Source organism: Vicugna pacos, chromosome 17 (genome assembly GCF_048564905.1).
Source record: "Vicugna pacos chromosome 17, VicPac4, whole genome shotgun sequence".
NCBI lineage: Eukaryota > Metazoa > Chordata > Mammalia > Artiodactyla > Camelidae > Vicugna > Vicugna pacos.
In genome coordinates, this window is record NC_133003.1 from 49,972,498 (window position 1) to 49,994,271 (window position 21,774).

General features: G+C 51.7%; 1 protein-coding gene across 5 annotated transcripts in view; it reads right to left on the bottom strand.

Annotated features, from left to right (window-relative positions):
• ATP2B2 (ATPase plasma membrane Ca2+ transporting 2) overlaps window positions 1-21,774 on the bottom strand; it is a 331,142-nt gene that overhangs the window by 249,928 nt on the left and 59,440 nt on the right. For 4 of the 5 annotated variants that reach the window (XM_072941850.1, XM_072941854.1, XM_072941851.1 and 1 more), the window contains exon 2: window positions 10,232-10,276. The gene's annotated coding sequence lies outside the window, so the exon portion shown is untranslated. Of the gene's footprint in view, window positions 1-4,566; window positions 4,953-10,231; window positions 10,277-21,774 lie in introns of those variants that run through there. The other variant, XM_072941852.1, reaches the window with a different exon arrangement.

Consider the following 21,774-nt stretch of genomic DNA (forward strand, 5'->3'; position numbering starts at 1 on the left):
TATGAGCCCTGGGGCACGTATCTGTGTGGGTCTGTGCAAAGCCAACGTGTTGATCCCTGAGACACAGGTTTAGAACACTAAAGCGTGCACACGTGCGTGTGTGTTTTTGTGTGTCTGAACACACCCACCCGTGACTCCCCACAAGCCTGGACAAAGTGTGTCTCTGTCATGGCTGTATCCCCAGGATCTGGTACGTAGTAGGTGCTCAGTAATATACACATGATAAAGTGTGTCTATACACACACACACACCTCTCTGCTGCTCCCAGTCTATGTTTTAAAAAAACACTCAATTTGGTAATTCTGAGATGAATCTTACACTGTTTGCAAATGTTGTATCTTTCTCAACTTCACCCAGAGACCAAGGTGCGCCGCTGACATGTGGCCGGGGGAGGGGGAGGGGAAGCCCGGCACCCAGGTCTGCCAGGCTTGAACAGAAACCCGGCTCTGCCACGTACTGGCTGCGTGACACTGGCCAGCTGCTTCAGCTCTCTGACCCCCGTGTGTGAGGACGGACTACGCCAGGACAGGGGAGAGCCCAGCACAGACCCCAACGCAGTGGCAATGTCTGCCCAGGTGACTCACACCCGGGGATCCCTCGCAAAGCCAGGCACCCCTAGACCCCCAGCACGGGGGCCTCCCACCTCAGAAACAATCTCTATTTCCTGTTTCTGTGATTTCTCCTATTCTTTATTTCTATTCCCTAATCTCTGTTCCTATTTCACCTAACCCCAGGGTCTTTCCCAAAGCTAAGCGGGATCCCTGGACTCCCAGGAGGGGGTCAGTGGTGGGCCAGGGCAGTGCTCCATCAGCCGGCCTCTGGCTGCCCCTCCCTCTGCTTCTCTGCCACCCCCTCCAGGGCCCCGGGCCCAATTTCCAGCCTGGGCTCTGCACCACCAATCTGCTCAGCAGCACCTCGTCCACATTTGGAAAATTGCCCCAGTGGGGACGCAGCACCCTTTCCTACACATGCCTGGGATTATTTACTCCCACGCAATGAAGATCAGGCTAAGCACACAGTAGGTGTAGAATAATTCTCAGTGCTTGACTGATGGCTGATATCACAGTTCAGCGATCATGGGTGGAGAACCAGGAATCTGGACGGTGTGTGGGTCATAAATCTGGCTTTGGCTCAGCTTCTCCAGAGGTTTTACGACGGAGCCCGCAGGGATAAGGGACTGAGGGTGCCTGCAGGTGACAGCACCTTAGAGTACTGTCCTTCATCACGTCATCGTACCTCTAGCTCAGTATGGCCACATTCAAGCTTGTAACTTGTCCTTCCTGTGCCCTTGCCCCCCGGCTCTTCCGCTGTCATCCCCTCTAATCGAGAAGCCCCATCGCCCATCCAGTCCCCACGGTCCACTTTGAAATCATCCCATACTCCCCCTTTGCACTTACAGTTGACCCTCCACCCAGTCATGTCACTCAAACTCAGAAAAAAATCAGAGCTGCCCCCTGTTCCTCACCTCCCAACCCCACAGCCTTGGTCTAGAGCACTGGCCTCCATGAGTTTTGAGGACACACTTTGGTCCTTGAGGGTCTTCCTGTGTCCGTCCTCACCCTGTCCACACTGTAGCCAGAGTTTCTCAGATGCAAAACTGACCACATCCCACCACTGTTTTAAAATCTTTAGGATCCCTCACCTGCCTGTGGGACCAAGTCTGGACCCCTTCACCTGGCATTTGAGGCCTTTCGTGATGTGGCCCTGTCAACCTTTTCTGCTCACTTTCTGTAGCCTCTGCTCAGGCCTGCTGAGCTGTGTGCTATTACATTTTTGTATGTTCAAACCTCTTTGCAGTCACTCGTAACATCTTGGCTGTCTTTTGTCCCCTGAAGAACTCCTACTCATCCTTTAGGACCCAATCCAAACGGCCCCTCCCCTATAAAAGCTTCTCTAGCACCCTGAAGTCCAGTTGGCCTCTTCCTCCCCTGGATAGGCCCTTTCTTATCATGTGTCACTTGATACTACAGTTATTTAAGGAGTCATCCCTCTGGCGAGACTAGGGGCACTCCTGAGCAGAGGCCTCAATCTTGTCCTCCTTGAATGCCCTGGTGCTCAGCAGGGGGCTTGGCATGTACGTGGCCCTCAGTTAGGACCTGGCGAAGAATGAGGGAAGGAGTTAAGGTCCTTCAGGGAAGTCCTGTAACCGCTTTGCTTTGGGCATGAGCCAATAGCAACCTGACTTCCCCAGAATTTCAGGCCACCTTGAATGTGGGCAGAGCCAAATCCTGCTGCTGCTTCATAGAATCACTAGAAACGGGTCCTCAGGGTGTTTCCTCCTTCAATCTCCACTGCAACAGCCTGCTCAGCTTTGTTTTCTGGAAGTCCCAGAGCCCATGGCTCCTTCCCAGCCTCCGTGAGTCCATGGTACTTGCCACCCCTCACTTACCCTTCCCAGCAAGTCCCCGGCCAGCGCTGCAGGAGGCATGGGCCTCTCCCGTGCCCTGGTCTCCGGGGGTCCAGGCTGGAGGGGTCTGCAGGGCACAGAGTTGTCCGAGCTCTGGTAGCTGGCAGTGGAGGTGAGCGGCCACTGCTGCAGAGCCCGCAGCCACCCCCACCCAGGACTGCGGCTCTGGCAGCCGCAAGGAGCCTCCAGCATCGATCAGTCCTGCTACTACAAGACTCCTCTGCGTGCTTGGCTGAAGCCGAGAGCTTTGCAAGTGTGTGTGAAAAGAAACAGAACATTAAAGAAAAACTATCTAACAATGGGCCATCGGTGGGGGCTGGAGAGTACACCATTTGCCAATACAGAAGTGACACTGGACAGGTGGTCGAAGGCCCCTGACAGTCTGTGCAAGGGGAGGGGTGGCGAAGGGGGTTCCAGATAACTGAAGGTTAACCCTGTAAGAGCCAACTCCCTTGCCTACCCGGTTTCTGGGTTTGTTTGAATGCAAACAGGCATAAAACTCAATATAATGTGCAGCAGACCTCACTCGTAATTTAAGCGTCTTCTGATGACTCAGAGCTGGGACACTGTGGTGCCTTTGGTCTGTTCTGGGGTCAGCGGGCTGCTTGGCCTGAGACTGAATGACCCCGCCGTGCTAATTACCCTGCAATCAACAGAGCTCCCTCCCTTTGCCGTGTGCTGCCCACTGCCCTCTGCTGCTTCTGATGTCACCACACATTCCCAAAGGATGTATCACAGTTACGGAAAAACCTGTGACCCAGTCAACCCTCCTTGACCACCCTTCCTGGTTCCTTTGCTGCTCCCCACACCCCTTTTATTCTTCTTCTCTCTCTCTCTCTCTCTATCATATTTTTGGCCACTATTCCATTCCTGGCAATCAAAGGGCATGAGTCTTCCTTCCAGCTGATTCCTGATCAGTCGGTTCTGGCCTCTGGACTCCTGAAGCCTCTCATTTCCTTTGGCTATGTTTGGAGTGGTCCAATTTGGGGACCTTTCCAAGACCTTGGGGCTCTTCTAGGATTTGAGCCAAGGGGTTCCCCAACTGAGGGCATGCACGCTGGGCATCAGCAGGTGGGCTCCAGACTCAGGCGCAGGGTCCCGCAAATCCAGCTTCCCATCCCGTTCCCCTACTTGTCACCTGGGTCATCTAGGGAAGCCCTTCAGCCTCTGAGCCTCAAGACTTCACACATCTTCAGTGAAAGAGTGCACAAAGGTCCTGGCTTGGCACTTGGCTGCTGCCCTCGAGGCGTGATTTCTCCCTCCTAACCATAACTGCCCCTCCCTCAGATCTCCCAAAGGTGCGTGAAGACACCGAGAACTAAGTAAGGAAGGTCCAAAAAGCGGCGAAATACCACCCACAGCCAAGAACCAGCCAATGGGGTCCAGGAGTCAGGGTTTCTGGAAGGCAGCGTGGAGCCCCCAGGAGAGTCAAAGTGGGGGGCTGGTCACCAGAAAGACCACCCATGGGAGCAGAGGGTTGGGGCTTTGAGTCAGTCCCGCCTGCAGGAAGGGCAGGGATGGAGATGTAGCTACTCATGGTTCGGTTTCCTGCGCTCGCATAATAAAACCCCAACAAGAACTCTGGACGCGGGGGCTCGGCGGAGCTTCCTGGCTGGCTAACAGTCCATGTGCTGGGCAGGCAGATATGCCCCTGGTGGACCCTGCCAGACCTTATGCAGTGTGTCTCTTCATTTGGCTGGTCCTGATCTGTATCCTTTATAATAAAACTGTAACTGTGAGTTTAGCAGTTTCCCAAGTTCCGTGAGCCATTCTAGTGAATTATTAAATCAGAGGGGTTGTAGGAACCCCCAAGTTATCAGCCAGCCCATCAGAAGCATGGTAGCCTGGGGACACCACTTGTGGCTGGCCTCTGAGGGGTGGACGGTCTTGTTGGCAACCCTGTACTTCATCTCGTGGGGTCTGTGTGAACTCTGGGTGGTTAATGCCAGCTTTGACTGTCAGCACCCCAGCGCTGTCAGAATACACCCCCGAGGAGTCACCCCAGATTCCTCTCCTTCCCTCTTTCCCCACATCCTTTAGAAGAGTGGGTCCGAGCAGCTCAATCTTCACAGCTGTTCAGAATGCGGCTGCTTCTCCCCATCTCCACAGCCACCCATCCCCACAGCCACCCACCCAGTCTAGCCACTGTCATCTCTTACCTGAATCACCGTCGCCGCCTCCTCCTTGGCCTCCCTGCTTCTGTCCTTGCCTCCTGCCCTTCTTGGCTCTTTTAAGTTGGCCACACGTCCCTGCTCGCAACCTTGCCTGCGTGACCCTACCGGGTCTGAAGTTAAGGCGGAGTCCTCATAGTCTGTCACCTCCCTCTCTGAGCTCAGTTGCCACCACGTGCTCCCCTGCTCTGTCCTTTTGGCTATCCTGGCTTCTCCTTGCTCCCTAGACAAGCTTCGGCCTGCCTTGGGGCTTTTCCCTTTACCTGGAATGTTCTTCTCATTCTTTGCATTCGGTCTGAAAGGTCACCTCCTCAGAGAGGCCTTCCTTGACCGCTGTGTGTAAACAGCCGCTCCCTGCCCCTCCCTGCCTCTCTCTCCTCTCACAGGCTTCATTCTCCCCCTGCAGCCCGGACAGCGTCAGAGATGGCTATTTGTTTAGCTGCTTCCTGCCCAACTCCCTTTGTGGAATGGCAGCTCTTGAGGACAGGGGCCACATTTGTTTTGTTTGCTGCTGTCTTCCCAGCGTTTGGTTCCATAAATAAGCGTCCAATGAACGAATGAATAGGCACCACCAAGAAAATGGGGCAGACGCTGGGAAGGTGTCATCATATCAATGACGTGGTGTCTCATCGAATTTTTTCCTTGCATGTGGTTGTTATAAAAGATTCGTTTGCACGGATGTGGAAGGAACCACAATAGGGTTGTATAGTTCAAACAGTCTGAGTGAAAGAAAAAGAATGTTTTGTTAGTAGGTAACAAACAGATGCTCGGAAGGCAAATGTGCTGGGTCTTTTACTTCAAAAGTTACTGAGAGTTAAAAGACCAAAAAGACAAGTGAGAAAAATTCACTGAACTTGGAATCTCCTAATGAGGGTTTTAGTCTTGTTTCTCCTATTTCCAAACTGTGTGACTTTGGGCAAGTGACGTCCTTTCCCCGAGCCTCAGTTTTACCTTTATTTTACTAGTAGAATGGGGCGGATGCTAATAACAGCCCCTGGCCTGTGTCCCAGAGTCCCTGTGAGAGTCCCGTGAGAGGCAGATGGAACCAGGCCCACTGGATGTTACTTAGTTCACTCCTGTGCTAACACCCTGCAGGTTGAGAATGCCAGGACACTGAGGCAAGAAAAAGTCAGTACCAAGGGGATCTCTAGGAATGATGGCTAAGTTTCACTCTCCCAGGAAAGATGCTGAGGGAAAAGACTTTGCTGAATCAGAGAATGCTAAACCAAGCTGTTGTGCATCTTGGGGCCAAGATTTCTCAATCAACTGTCCATTCAGCAACTCTGAACTCCTGGGCACAGTCCTGGGCCCTGACACAGGGCCTCAGGCAGGTGGTCTCTCCATCTCCCTGGACCTTGAGGTCCTGCCATCTCTGCTGGGGTCACCGTGAGTCAGAATCCCCCTGAGAGGCTGGCAGTTAACTGTAGGAGCTCAGTGTGGGGTGAGAGTTTGGCCAAGGCACCCCCAAATATCTCTGCGAATGTCCTACTTTCTGCTCTTGCCTAAACTCCAAGCCTGGAGTCACCCGTGACTGTCCCTCTTTCTGTCCACATCCTGACTGTCATCCTCTTCTGTTCACTTCTCATCACCCTCAGCCACCATCAAGTCCAGGCTACTAGCATTTCTCACCAAGACAACTGCATCAGCCTCCCAACTGGCCCACCTCCTGCCCTCAGCCATCTATTCACTCCATACCAGCAGCCAGACCAGTCTTTTAAAAACACAAATCTGTTCCCATCACTCCCTGACTATAACCCTCGAGTAGCTTCCCAATATTCTTAGGCTAAAGTCCAAACCCTCCTGACAACAGTGGCCTTATGATGTCCTCTTGCCTTCACCTCTGACCTTTCACCTCACCAGCCTCCTTGCTTGCTCTCTGCATTCCAGTGATGCTCAGCTCCCGTGTTTCCAACATTTCTCATTCACCGCAGGACCTTTGCACGGTGTATTTCTTTGCAGGAATACCTTTCCCCCTTATTTGGGTTTCCCTTTTCCCTCACCTTCATCTTGGTCCATCATCTAACATCTATGTAGTAAATGCATTCTCACACATCCTCCAATTTTCACTTTAAACAAGCACTTCCTTAAAGAAGCCCACCTTGATTCTATTACCCTTCCCCACCATTAGGCTCTCATAGCAGACTAGGCTTCACAGTATTCATCCCACTATAATTACTATTTTATTATCTGTTTCCCCCTTATAAGAAGGGGAGATTAGAACACAGACAACCCAGAGGGAAGACCATGTACGGACGCAGAGAGAAGACGGCTGTCTACACGCCAAGAAGAGAGGTCTCTGAAGAAACCAACCCTGCTGATACCTTGATCTCGGACTTCCATCCTCTAGGATGGTGAGAACATGAATGTCTGTTTAAGCCACGCAGTCGATGGGGTGTTATGGCAGCCCCAGAAGACTAACACAGCCCGCCAAAGAACCACAGCTCCAGGGATGGGAGGAAGACCACACGACAGCAACACGGGCTTTGGGTAAAAATAATAATAAAAAGATGTTTTGAGAAGAAGAGCCATTTAGAATGAAAAGTGCCAACATAATTCCTCTCATACAGCTGACTGGCAAAATGTACACGTACACACACACACACACACACACACTTTGGTGGGGGCAGATAAATTTTTCTAAACTGTCACTACTCTTTATGATTATAAACAGAGAACACGCCATGGTGGGAAATTGAGAAAATTCCAAAAGGCGCCCGGAAGAATTCAGTCACCTGTCCTCCTCCCCTGCTCGGTACTCGGTATCTGTTTCTCCAGTCTCCTCTCTCCCCCTCTTCTCTCTTTCGGCCCTGCTTATTTGTGTTCTTTTCCACCTATTTTTTTTAAATGCAGTTAGGATTAATTTTGGCAAATTGCCTTTTCTCTTAACACTGAAATATGACCATTTTCTCCTATGTTATTAAAAATTCATCTCAAATGTCATATTCCACAGCTGCCCAGAATCCTCCACAGTCTGCACGTGACACGGTGGGCTCCCCCTTTCCCCTGCTGTTTCTATTTTGAAACTAATGTAAACAATGCTGTGATAAACATCCCTATAGATAAGTCTTGGTGCACACCTTGGGCTATTTCCTCAAGGCAAATTTCCTAGAAGTGATTGGTAACTCACATTTTGAACGTGGAAAATTTTTAAAATTCTTAAAACTTTTTAATAGGTTATATGACTTTTGGGGGTGTAACAACTTCTGACCACACATATCAAAAAGCTCCCAAGAGTTTATGTTGTAATTTTAGACCACTTGAAAGTAAAAAAGCAAAAGGAAAAAAAGAAAGGGCAGAGAAAAATCTAGGTTACCTGGCCATAAACACAAGAAAGTGACATCCATCCCTGGCTATAAGGAAATTGTCCTTCAGGGGGAGAGCTTGGTTACTTCAGAAGGGAAGGGGAGGAGTTGTCCTGGATTATTTATAACACTCTGTGGAGTGGGTACCCATTTTACAGATGAGGTAACTTGAGGCACAGAGAGATGGAGTCATGCACTTGCTCAAGGTTGTGCACAGCTAGAAAATGAAGCAGTCAGGACTGAAATTCTTTGTTGCCTGGCTCCAAAGACCAAAAGCTCTACTACTATGCCACACTGGCAGGGTCTGTGGAAGATGGTCTCGACTCAGGCATAAGCAGCTGGGCAGGACAGCTCCAGACCCACTCCCAGCACTGGGTGTCAGGCACTAGGTGTGCAGGGATGGGAAGAGGCAGAGTGTGTCCTGGGGTGCATGAGCCTGTAAGGCCCACCTGACCCCCCCCCCAGGTGATGGCCAATGTACCCACCTGGCCATTTGCTGGTCTAGATCACAATTTTTATTGTTGCATTGACTTTATCAGAACAGCTGCAGTGGTGTGACAGCCTAGAGGAAAATGCAGTAATGTATCAAAGCAAATGAGTATACAGATAAAAGCAGGAAGGCTAAACAAACAAATAAAAACCTCCAAACGCCTGTGGCAACAAGAAGGTGAAATTGTGAATAAATTGTTCTCTGTATTTTCCAACCTTTAAAAAAAGTGATGTTGCTTTTGCAGAATTGTGGTGGAAAAACAAGGTCTTTGAAGTCACACGGACCTGGGCTGTGTGACTTCGGGCGAGTCACTTCACTTCTGAGCCTCAGTCTCCTCACCTGCAGAATGGGGATCAACATTGCATCTTGTCCTCACGAGGAACTGAGATGAGGGATTCCCACAGCACCCTTAGCTCCATCCCTGCAGGTGGCAGTGACTCAACAAATACCAGTTCCCACACACATTCATGCCTTGCTGAGGCCTGGAAATGCAGGGGACAGGGCCCTGGTCTGGGAGGGGCTGAGAGGGGAGAGGAAGGGACGACTGTATTCTGACGTGAGAAGCACCTTTACAGAAGGAACAAGCAAGTCCACATTATTTTTGGAAACAGTCATGATCTGGCTCCCTAGCTCATGACCACAGCACAAACAGAGCAGGAGGCCGTGCTCACTGCTGACAGATCTTTAATCTGTCCCCACTATGACCTTTTACTTCTCCATCAAAACTTACCTGTCCCAGCTCCCCAAACCCTGCTATCCACTGGGGCTAGTCTGGTCAGAGAATTTCTACAATGGACACGAGTGCCCACGGGTAACTGGACCACTCCAGACAGCAAAAACGGAACACAGGCTTATTACACAAAACTTGGAAAACACAGAATATCCAAATTGCTCATTCCCTCGCAACTAACCTACAGATGACATTTGGAAAAAAGCTTTCAAAGCTTCCTCATCCTTTCCCAAGGAGTGACGCAGATGGTGGCCACGTACGTAGGTGCTGTGACAGGCCTGCGGGAGGGGCGCTGGGTGGAGAAGGCTCTCTCCTACCAAACGCCCTGGGGCAGCTGCTGATTCCAGGGACAGAGCCAGCTCCGCACACAGCTACCCCATGAGAGGACAGTTTCCCTGATCCCCTGATTTCTCCGAGGTCAGTAGGGAGGGACCAGGGCCGTTGGCAGAACTCCCAGGCAGTCCCCCAGTCAAAGGGTCTGTGTCTCCAAATGCTCCTAAACGGATGGACAGGCAAGTAGCTCCCAGGACAGTCCTCCATCCGTCCCAGGCCCCACTCAGGCTGGGCCAGGGCCCTCTGCACAGGGCTTCCCCTTCTCAGACCCCCAAGTCAGTAATACCCCTCAGTGTGGCTGTCCTCAGTGAGATAATGACTGAAAAATAACCTGAGGCATTGAAAGATACTAAAGTGTGAATGACCAAAATGACAGCCATGTAACCCACATAGGAACATGGCTTTTATCTCAAAAGGACATCGACTAATCCAAATGACCCTCTATTTTGCTAGAATATCGCCCCAAGGTAAAGTGGGTAACATACAGACTCCGTGGGGGGCTGGCAAGGGGGAAAGTCACACACACAGGAAATGAGTCCAAACTGCCGTTTCAGATTTGTTTTTTGCTTCTTCTTCTTCCCTCGCTGCCCACAGGTCCACAGGGTTTTGGGAGTGGCTGCTGAGCGCTTCTGTGTTGGGAGGGGGTTAGGGAGGCTGGGGCGGTAGTGGGTGGTTGACAGTACAGACAGGTGGTTTGAAAACCAAGTGTTTCCTAATTGGGGTCACTAACGGCGCTGAGGTGCAGGTAGGAATTCTGAGCCTCCCTCCGTGAACCAGGGATCTTGGTCTCACCCTTACCTGTCTCCTGGGCTGCTCTCGGTCCACGCTCCGGGTGCGGGAAACCTATGAGCAAAGATCAGAAAGGCAGGTTAGAGGGGCTTGTATTTTCTGGGTCACAAACTGGTGGCCAGGGATCCAGATCTGGCTTTTTGAAATTGAATATTTGTTTAAAATTGAATATTTGAACTGCTCCTAGTATTCAGTAACCGAGGGATTGTACATAAAAGTCTGGCTTTCTGACTCCTCTGGGGAGGGCTGTACCTCTGGGCCCCATGCAAATAGGACAGTGATGGGCTGGAGCTGCGTGGGGCTGCTCCCCTAGGCCCACAGATGCTCCCCAACCCCACCCATCTGTCCGTACAGGGCACTGGAGCGAGCAGCCCTGCACTGGCATCGCATGACCTGTGCAGCCCAGGCTCCCACCCCGACCCTTCCCTTCTCTGCTCCAGACACAGAAACTGAGAATTCTAGGGGGAGAATGCCGGTCCGTCCCTTGGAGTGATCCAGGGTGAGAAGATCGAGAAAGACTCCAGGCCACGTTTGGGTCGGGGACCCTGCCACCCCCTCTCCAGGGTCTTCTTGCAATATCCCTGCTCTGCGGCTCTAGGGGACTCAATCAGGCAGGGTCCTGAGGGTTTAATAAAGGACCTCTTGGCAAAGGTGCGGGCAGGAGTGGTGCCGTTTCCCAGCCCCAGTGGGAGCGGTTCTGTTGCTAACACCCCTCGTGTGGAAGTGCGCTGGGGGGCAAGGTGGGGAAGTAGTTTCCAGACCCAGGTGCAGAGCAGGCTGCGTGGGATGATCCTTGATAGGAGCTGTCACCTGTGGGCAAGGCATGTAGCCAGCCCAGGGAGATTCCCAGGGAGAGAGCTGGGAGACTAAATACCCCAACATCTCTCCCCTGCCTCACTCCATGTCCTGCCAGAGCTCCCCACTGGCCAAAGCCAATAGGAAGCCAGAATGGGAGGGAGTGCAGGATGCAGCCCTACAGGTCCCGCCCCACCACAGGGCAGCGGGGAAGGGCGGACAGTGGGTCTCCAGGGGTGTGTGGCAGTCGTCCACAGGGCAGCGGGGAAGGGCGGACAGTGGGTCTCCAGGGGTGTGTGGCAGTCATCCAGCGCAGTGGCCCTGCCTCCTGGGCCCTGTTGCCCCACGGGATCCACACCCCTCAGGCCCTAAGCCAAGGCTAACCAGGTCCTTCAAGATGTCAGAAGCTCGGTTCCATGCCCACCAACTATTAGTCGGCACCATCCTCCTGGAGCTTCTGTTCAGCTTACCTGGCCTGAGTCTGAGTTTTCTGCCCCTCCCCCAGCACCTGGAGCCCCATCGCTGGGGCCCTGAGCTCCCCTTGCCACCCCTGCCTGTTCCCTTCCACTGGACACCGTCCAATCCTTCTCACTACGGAGCCAGGCTATCCCATTCCTGGAAGGACAGCCCAGCCCAGAGTTCACAGAGATGGGGGAGCAGAGCTGCAGGGAATCCAGAGGCCCAGGGCCGATACAGAGGAGTCACGGTGGAAAGCGGCCAGCAGAGCGCCCCCCACCCCCAAATCTCTTCTAGGAAAAACACGAGCCTGCAAGAGGCAGCCAGGTCAAGGGTTTCCTGGAACCCACAGCAGGAAGTGACCCGGGAGCTCACAGGCCCCAGCACCTGCGCTATAGAGATGGGGAAACTGAGGCCGGGAGAAGGGGAAACTGAGGCTGGGAGAAGGGGAGGCTGAGGCCGGGAGAAGGGGAGGCTTGCACTGCCCACACAGCCAGAAAGCAGCACAGCCAGTGTTTTGTTGGCCTGCCAGGCTGTCCCTGCCCCTGCCTGGGACACAGGAGGGCCCAGCTGCATCAGGAGATGGGGGTCAGTGTTCAGTTTCTTCAATAATGATTTTACTAATTAGCACCAACATTAAGGGGTCTCGGTTCATCCGCTTCTCACCCCAAATCTAGGAGGAAGGTACTGTAATGATTGCCATGCTACAGAGGAGGACGCTGAGTCCCAGAGGAGTTATCTAACATGGCTGAGACCAGCACGGCAGGTGAGTCCTGGAGCAGGGGCAACAACCTCGACGGCAATAATAATAACTAGCACTGCCAACGAGGACGCCCCCTCCAAGCTGGCTCCGTGATGAGGTCCTCGCCCATACTATCCCGTGGGGTGTTTTATTGTTGTTGTGGGGTTTTGAATGAAACGTTTCTACTTGTTAGGACATGGATGATCTACATCCTTTTTCCAGCTTTTTTGAGATACAATTGACATATAACATTACATAAGTTTACAGTGTATGTTATCTGATACATTTACATATTGCAAAGTGATTACCACTATAGCATTAGCAGTACCTGCATCACGTCACATAATTACCACTTCTTTTTTGTGGTGAGAACATTTAAGACCTGCTCTCAGCAACTTTCAAGTGTATAAATCCCATAGTTTTAACCAGATAGGACTTAGCTACGTGGCTATTTAGCTGCCTCCTGACTGTTTTGTTCTGCACACTTATTTTCTGACCCTCTGTGGGTCTCTCCCTAATGTCTCAGCCTATATGAGGCAGAAAGCAGAACTGACCATCTGCGACGCCTGGTACCCTTCAGTGATGTTCAAGGGGCCTCCCCAGGCTCAGCTGGGCCCAACTGCTCCCCACCCAAGGCCCTGAGCTCATGCACACAGTGGCAAAGGCCCAGGCTGGGGGCAGCCAGGCCAGCCTCATCAGCAGTGCCCTGTCTTCTCCGATGGGGACTGCTGGGATGAAAGATTGATGAGCGATCTGTCTTCACTGGTGAATTTTTAATTACGGAAGAAAGGAGACCCCGGCCCCTGGCCCAGCCAGGACTGCAGGGAGGGTGATGCTTGGGTGTCACCACTGTTAACATTTTATCCACACTGACAACAGCTATGAACCCTGGGTCCAACTTTCTCAGTCCATAAATAAAGCTGAAAAGCTAGGATGAAGAGTAATTGGTGGGGAAACCGGCAGACCCGCAACATGGGCAGCTCTGGAATGACATGAGGGTGAGTGAGACTAGGACTCCGGAAGGCCTGGGGCAAGTCTGGGCACAGGGGTGGGGGCTGTGGGGGCCTGAAGGCCAAGCCAGCTGTCAGTCTGTGACTCTTGCCCTTCTAAATTGCAGGTGACAGCACCTCGCACCCTGGATCCCCTTACAGTGAGCGAGCTGAGACAGGGCTGAGCTTGGAGCACGATCGCTGAGTGGGGACCCAGCCCCCAGGTTTCAGGTCCCTGCCCCAGGAGAAAAGGATGCTTGTGGGATTATCCACGACTCAATTCCATCCAATTTCACAAGCCTACCTGTAGAAAGAGATGAAGGCCTGGATTCAAATCTCTGCTTCATCATTTACTGGCCCTTGTTCTCAAGCAAGTCCCTCTAAACTCCTGTGCCTCAGTTTTCTACTCAATAAAATGGGAATAGAAACAGCCCCTGGAGAGGGCAGTGATGAAGGTAAAATGAGAGGATGCAGGGAAGACATGGAGGGCTGAGCCTCGCACACAGTGAGGTCTTCATGAACATTAACCATACAGGGAAGAAGAAGACACCAGCTCTGCTCTTAAACCGCTTGTAAACTAGTGGGGATCCCACACTGGCTAAAAACAAAACTCACAAGGAAGATGAAATAAGGGTAAAATGACACTACAGAACACCCGGAGTGAGAACTCAGGGCTGGGGGATCACTTCGATTCAGTGGTAGCAATCAGAGAAGGCTCCCCAGAAGAGGAGCCTCACCTCTAAGTGCTTGCCCTCCTTTGTAAGTTCAGGGACTAATCTCCTCGGGTGCGAGGACTTCCCCATCCTGAGGTGCCCTCTCGGCAAGCTGGGCATCCGTGAGGTTCTAGTGTGTACCTGGTTCTCAGTGATACCACTGTTTAGCCAATAAAGTCACGAATCACTGGCTCCCAGGAGCCCCAGACTTTCCAGCACACATCCTACCTCCTGCAAGAACCGTCCCAGGATTTCTCCAGGAGTGGAATGGATTCCATTCTCCTCACATGACACTAACAGCCAAGGCCCAAACCACAAACCTGAAGCGTCCCGCTTGCAGGGGAGGAGCCCTGGGCTCTAGTCCCAGCTCAGCCCCCTGCTCCCTGTGAGACGCTGGCCAAGTGCCAGCCACTCTCTGGGCCTCAGTTTCCTTATCTGTGAACCAGCGGGCTGGACCGGATTATACTCCCCAGAGTAAGCTCGGGGGGCACCAGCCTTTTGAGAGGCTCCCCCCCGTAACAGTGCACCACGCTTCATGCTGTAGCCGCTGATGGCCCCGCAGATTTCACAAGGCAATCAACACAGCAGGCTCCGAAGTGCTGTAACACAGGAACCCGCTTAATTCTGCTTGACTCAGTATTTCCCAAACTAACTTGACTTTCGTAGCTTTTTTGGAGTAATGTCTATGAATGCCCACAAAACTAGCATTCCTCAGAACCCACCTTGGGAACGCTGGCCTCAAAGATCTCTCAGGAACCTTTCTGCTCTGTCAACAAGGGGATTCAGTAAGAGTCTGAGGTGTGGAATTTCACCCTCTGGGTAATTTCCCCAAAACGTCTCTGCTGCATTTCTGGCGGAGATGTGAGGGTGCCCTCCTCCAGCTCCCACGGCAGGCGCTCTGCGTCACAGCAGTCCCTGCCCTGTGATCGTGGGTGTGTCTCCTCCTGCAGTGGACCACAAGCTCCTGAGGGAGGGACAGTGTCTGGGCACTGGTGTGTTCCTGGGCTTGACAAGCTCAGTGTCTGAAACACACAGTATGTGCTCAGTAAACACGTGCGAATATGGGGGTGATGTGTAAAATATTTCACAAGGGGCATGTGCCAAGAGGGATGTCAGCTGTAAATAACCTACAGGTGCCTGTTAGTCAAACACCAGCCTGGTGGAATGAATGAATGAATTTCAAAACCTGTACAAAAGACTACAACTATTAACTAGAGAGAAAAATCACTTTCTAAGGCAAAACCCAACGCTATGTTTTTAACATTTTTTTCCCCTTCTGGGCTTTTCTGGTTTGGCAATTCAGATCTGGGGATGGGGGCTGGGTGGTACCAAGATCAGCCCTTCCCCCAAGGCTGGAGCCAAGGCCAGGTGAGAAAGTGGGCTTTTCTGTGTCTTCCACAAAGCTGGCAGCAAGTTCAGCATTTCAAATATCTTTCTGAAATCTGAATCCAAAATGGAACATTTTTTCAAGGAAATAATACCCTTGAAGTCAGTTGCTGCAGCCCCAGAACGTCAGGGGCGAGGTCACGCGGGGAGCCATCAGGGCCCAGCACACCCCACACCGGGTCTCCCCGCTCCAGCAGGCCCTTGCCTGCCAGGGGCAAGAAGAGTGAGGCCACTTCAAGCCTTGGAGAATCTAAGAGACCTTTTTCTGATCGTAACTGATCGCGCCACAGAGAGATTCAGGAAGGCCATGTCCTAGGGGCCCTGCACAGTCGTGGGCTTTGGGGACCCTGGGTCAAGGGTTGGAGGTGGGGGTGGAGCCGGGGAGGAGGAGTCTTGTGGCTGAAGGTAACCTTAGAACGGGTCTGGGTCCTCTCCGGGCAACGGGCAGCACCCGACGCCGCTGAGCTCCCGGATGGGACGGCTTCAGATTTCCATATTAGTTTCTCTCCTCCACCAGGATTTGAAGCAGATACCACCCGGTTCGAGTTACAGAATCCGGCTCATGCCTTCCTGACCCTTGGCTTCTGGGAGGCTTGCAGGGGAGGTGTGAGTTCTCGGCAGGGGCTAGGCCCGGGCACATGCAGAGGGTGCAGGAGAGAGGGGCCAGGACAGCACCCAGCCTGGTGCTCCCTCCAGGGCAGAGCTTCTGGGCTCACACTCAGGGGGCCCTCCGGGGGTGACCCCTCCCCTGCCACCACCTCATGATATCCAGACGCAGCGCAGGGAACCCACTCTGAGGAGGGAGTCTCCGTGTAGTCCCATCTCACCTCTAACTCCTCCCCAACCCCTCACTAAGTTCTGCCTTAACCAGGAGAGCAGGCTGCCACTGGTGGGAAGGGACGTCTACCTCGAATTTAACACCGCTAGCAGTTTGCCTTTTTTTTTAAGTATTTTTATGGTTACTTTCTATTTATGACAGCTGTTACCATTTTTTTCCATTTATGGTAGCAATAAGGTTTGATTCTAAAACATATTTTGGTTAAAAAGAAAAGTCAACTTCTTTGAAGAAAGACCAGAAGTACTTTTTAGGACAGGTGATCTTGTCTACAGGTGAGGAGGACGTATGGGAATGACTGGAGTCTGGGAAACTCATCTAGTCCAACCTACCCACATCGCAGATGAGCACACTGAGCCCAGAGGGGTGTGGCTTCCCCAAGCACACACAGCCAGTCAGTAGCAAGGGCTGGGATGAACTCAGGGTCGGGGTCTTTCTGTTCGGCCATCTCTTCCTTGTGAAGCCAAGCAGGAACATCTCCCTTAACGTGGGCCTCATCGTGCAGGGGAAATACGGCCTCATAGACCTGCTGCCTCCGGGGTGCTGGGAGCTCTGCAGAGGCTGGACCTGAGCCATATTCATCCCTCTATCCCACTGAGCTAGTCACAGAAATGGTGTTCAGTGAGAATCTGGTAAAAGGGATGGATGGGTGGACAGATGGGGGGAGGGGTGAGTGGGTGGGTAGATGGGAGGGGGTGGTTGGGTGGATGGATGGGTGGTTGGGTGGATGGATGGATGGGTTGGTGGATGGATAGCTGGAGAGACAGATAAGTGGATAGATGAAGGTGTGGATGGAGAGAGAAGGGGATGGATGGAGACATAGATGACCTTTTTGATTGATGACTTAGGCTGTCCATCCCCACTTCACCCATCCAAGGGTATTTTCACTCTGTCAGAGAATTAGCAGAAATCTCTCTAAGGCAAAAGAATTAATGGCGAAGTTTCAGGTACCATGATAGACTGGTAGAGGCAAAGAACTTTCCTCTGTCCTCATTTTACCAGTGAGACCTTGAGGCAAACGTGAATGACACCACTCAGGGTGCCCATAGCCCCAGCTTCTCATTTTGCTTTTGAAACTTACTCTATGATCTCAGATAAGTTCCCTTCTTTTCCTGGGCCTCACTTTCCTCACGTGCAAAATAAGTTGGGGGAGGGGGTGAGTCAAATAAGCCTCACTATCTCAGCATCCTGTGACCACCCGTCCCCACAAGGCTTATCAGAGGCCAAAGCCCGCACAAGCATGTCCAGTGCTGCCAGTAGGTGCTGACTCCGTCCATCAGACTCGGCTTCTCTAAGAGGTGAGCACCTTTCTGCAAATGTGCTGAGGGCAGCCAGCCCAGCAAGCAGCCCCAAGGACAGATCAGCAACAGGTTCCATCATGCTCTGCCTTTGGAACCAGGGAATAAAAGAAGAAAACATCAGAAAGGCTAGTGACATGAGCTCAAGTCCTCGATCCCCTAAATGATGCAGCCCTTAGCATATAAAACTATCATACGCAGGGTGTGGACAAACCACAGGTGGGAAGACAAGGAGGGGCGGGAGGGAGAGGCTCAGAGCACAGGCTCCTGGGTCAGCCAGGCCTGGGTGCAAATCCTGCCCTTACCCCTTCTTAGCTGTGTGCCTGGGCCAGCTCTCCCTGTCTCCCTGAGCCTCGTCATCATTTTCTTCCAATCCAGGTACCTATTAGCTTTCCACTTCACTGGATGGTAGTGAGAACCAAAGAAGATAGTCCCTGTACATGGCTGTGCTCCACACGTTAGCTCGTCATCCTTCCAGAACTGCAGGGGAGAGCTTGAGTCGTGTCCAGCAGGACCTTCCCCATTGAGCAGCATGAGGATGGATGTCCGCTCATGTACTAAGTGTTTATTGGGCACCTAGATGTGTCAGGCCCTCTTCTGTGCTCTGGACACTCAGTGGTGAGCTAAGGCAGCCCTAGTGTCTGACCTCGTGGAATTTGAAGTCTGGGGGAGGGGATGGGGGAGACGATCATTTATCAAATGGTCACTCCAATGAATGTAAAGTGTCACTGAGACAGGTTTTATAAAGGGGAAAGTGGGGTGGGGGGTCTATGTCATAGGGCCCCCTCTGTCCCCACCCAGGGAAGGAACTTGAGCTGAGACCCAAAGGATGTGCAGGCTGTGAGAAGGTTAAGGTATTGGAGGTATGGGAGTGGGTAATGAGGATAGGAAGAGAGGTTTGGCAAGTGCAAAGGCCCTGTGGCAGGAGGGGCACAGCATGTTGTATTCAAGGAACCTGGAGGAAGCCAGTGTGGATGGAGCAGAAAGCGAAGGGCATTGTGGTATCAAATGAAGCCGAGGATATGGGCAGGGGCCTGCCCACCAAGAGACTCATGGATCATGGGCAGGGCTTTGGGGTTTTTCCTGGGAAAAATGGGAAGCCATTAAAGGGCATAAAGCAGGAGGGTGAGGAGTCCAGTCACTGTGATGTGGAGAAAGGAGGTAGGGGACGCTAGAAGGGAGGCTGAGAGCAGTGAGGCAGCCATGCCACTGTCCAGGCAAGAGCTATGCTTCTGCCCAGGCAAGGTGGTCACAGAATGGACATCAGCCAGGAACAGCCCTCTGGCAAAGGACTAATATGCAGGGAAGTGACACCTGTGAGGTCCACTAGGACTCTGCCTGTCCTGTTGCAGTGTGGTCTCTTAAGGCCCTAAAGCTCAATCTCAGCCCCACGGACCAAGGCAGGCCCTCGCCAGAGCCCTCAGTGCAGCATGACTTCCCCGGAGCAGGATTTCTATGTGATAGTTAAGGTGATGCCATTTACAATGCTTAGCCACAGACGTTACAGTTTACAACCACATTTCACAGCCTTTATCATATTTGATCCCCACAGTCACTATCAAGTTGGGAGAACTCGAAACGCAGCCTCTTTCCTGACTCCCACTTGAAGAGCAAAAGCCATAATGATGATAACAGCAACTGCTATGTAGTTGATTCTTGTTAGTAGCAGTAGTTACGTTCTGTAAAATATCCGCCCATGCTGAGTTAGTGAAAACTGAACTGCGGCTCCGAGAGGAAATACACGGTTAGGCTCCTGTGAGCCTCAACTGACAACATTTTCATCAACTGATCAATACATAACCTTGTTTTATGTGTGTTTCTGTACGAAGACACCTTATTTGGTACCTACTGTTGACTCATTAACATTGAACTCACGGCCCACGGCACTGTAACGCACGCCTGAACGGAGCTCACCTGACATGACTGTTTTCTCTGTAAGACACATCACACAGCCTTCTCGGCTTGGGAACCCTAGACAACATTTCAGGACTGCACTTGGGGGTCATTTAAAACAGCAAAATCACCAACAAAAAGCCCAAAAAAGTTTAACACGTGGCACCCAGGAGACCGTAAGGAAGCACACTTGTCGACCCAAGAGAGCTGAAATAAGAAGGCGGAACCACATCCCCCACCCCGTTCAGCCTCAGCTGGGAGCTTGTACATTGGGTGACTCAGAATTCTCGCTGCTCCACTCATATCTGCAAATGACGGCAAAAGCACCACGAGTATTGATTGGGGGGTTACAAATACTGTTTAGTTAGTAGGCAAATTTAATAAGGAACATGGAATCTGTGAAGCATGAGGATCCACTGTGTGCCCTCCAGGCGCTGGGAGCGTGGAGCCTGCTCTTACGGGGCTGAGCCTTCATTTGCTGAGCGCATGCTAGCTGCCGCGCATCGTGCAGCCTCACTACCCAGTGGCGGTTACCTTTCAGAGGCGACGGAGCGCTCTGGTTGCAGGTGGGAAGTGGCCCAGCAGGCATGGAAACCAGGGATGCTTCCTCTGGAGTCCAGTCCTGCAGCCCTAAGCTTCATTTGCTCCCCCTCATCCTAAGAGCTGTTTTCACATCAGGCTTCTTAAAACCCAGTTCATTTCCCCCTTCCTGCCAAGTAAGCAGTTCAGCTCACAGACTATATTAATCCCTGGCATAAATTCATTTAAACAAAATATTGCCAAGCAACGCAAAGGCAGAAATCCTCTTATGACCTGCGTGGATACGGATGCTGTGCGTTGAGGGAGGGCTGAGCCTCTCAGTGTTGGATTGTAAACACACCTGAACCCTAGAGCAAAGAGTCCAGGCAGGGCTGAGGACAAGCCAGAGGGTCACACCGGCCCCCAGGACAGGATGACCATGTGCCGTGGAAGGGGGAGGTGCTGTGTTTTGCATGCTGGTTTCATCAGATCCCCACAGACAAGGAAGGGCAATGCTTAAGGGCTGGACACTTTTTGGTGAAAATCAGCTTTATAATCCTAATGATTTAACTCCCCCAAGCCCCAAATACCGCATTTAAGACTTTATAAAGTACTTTCACATCCATGGCTGACTCTACTTCCCTCCACCTGAGAGGTGAGTGGTGATATTAGCCCAATTTAGAGATGGGAAAATCGAGGCTCAGGGGTGGAGGGGGATCACGTGCCCAATGTCACCCTGCCAAGGAGGAGGCAGAGCGTTTGATCCTATGTCTTTTATATCTCAAGGCACAGTCTTTCAACCACTTCCTCAGGTATAGAAAGAACCATTTCTTTCCCTGAGATGGTCGATTCCAAACTGGAAATTGTGTTTCAGAAATAACAAAACAGAAAAAAGGGAAGTACATGGTTGTGTGCATAGACCCTATGCCACATGGATTGGTTTTGCAGCCAGGCCCACCACCCGCCCGCTGCCTGTCCTGGAGCAAGTTACTTAGTCTCTCTGGGTCTCCATTTCCTCATCTGGAAACCTCTACTGTGTTGTCTGCCTCGGAGAGGGGTTGCAAGGATTAAATGAGTCAATTTTTGTAAAGTGCTTAGCATAGTAAATGCTAGATAAATATTTATTGAAATTAAGATTAACTGAGGTATAAATAAGAAGGGGAAAACATTTGTCAAATCTGCTGTTACCCCGAATTTTCTGTTTCTAATTCAGTTGAAGTCCATGTTTATTTGTTGTAATTAACATGACTATTAATAGCCAAGTGACAAGGGTCCATCCTTCCCTACCTATAGGAACTTGTGGTAGGAACAGAGTCATACTACAACTCTGCATGTAAATCTTATTAACCCATTTATGGATGAGGACTCCTGAGGCTCAGAGAGGTGAAGTGACTTGACTGAGGTCACACAACTGATAAGTCAAGCGGCAGAACCAGGATTCAAATCCAGCAAAAAGACCTGTGCTGTTCATCGCTCTGCCTCCCATCTAATCAGTGGGGCCCAGGCTCCTGCTAACTGACGCGGGCTCCTGGAGGGCCAGGCTTCAGGACAGAAGGTCTTTGCCAAGGGCTGCTGTGGACACAGTGGGACAGACTCTGGAGTAGACCCCACTCCTGCCCCCAGAGGAGAGCCCCAGGCTCCACACACCCCATGAACAACGGGACCTGCCTCCTTAAAGGGGAGGGCTTGCGTCCCCTGCATTCTGAGCAAGAAGGAGCAGAACAACTTCAGGATTAAAATTGCAAACCACTCTTTGGAAGGTGCCAGAAGATTTAACACGACCTGATGCCAATTTCCCAATTTGTTTCTTATGGAAGTTTCAGGAGGGCTATATTTCCCACCCTAAGTCGTTTGTGCCAAAGCTAAAACATTGTCGCACATCCAGAAAAGAGAAGGGACTTTGAAGGGACTTTGCTTGAATCAGGA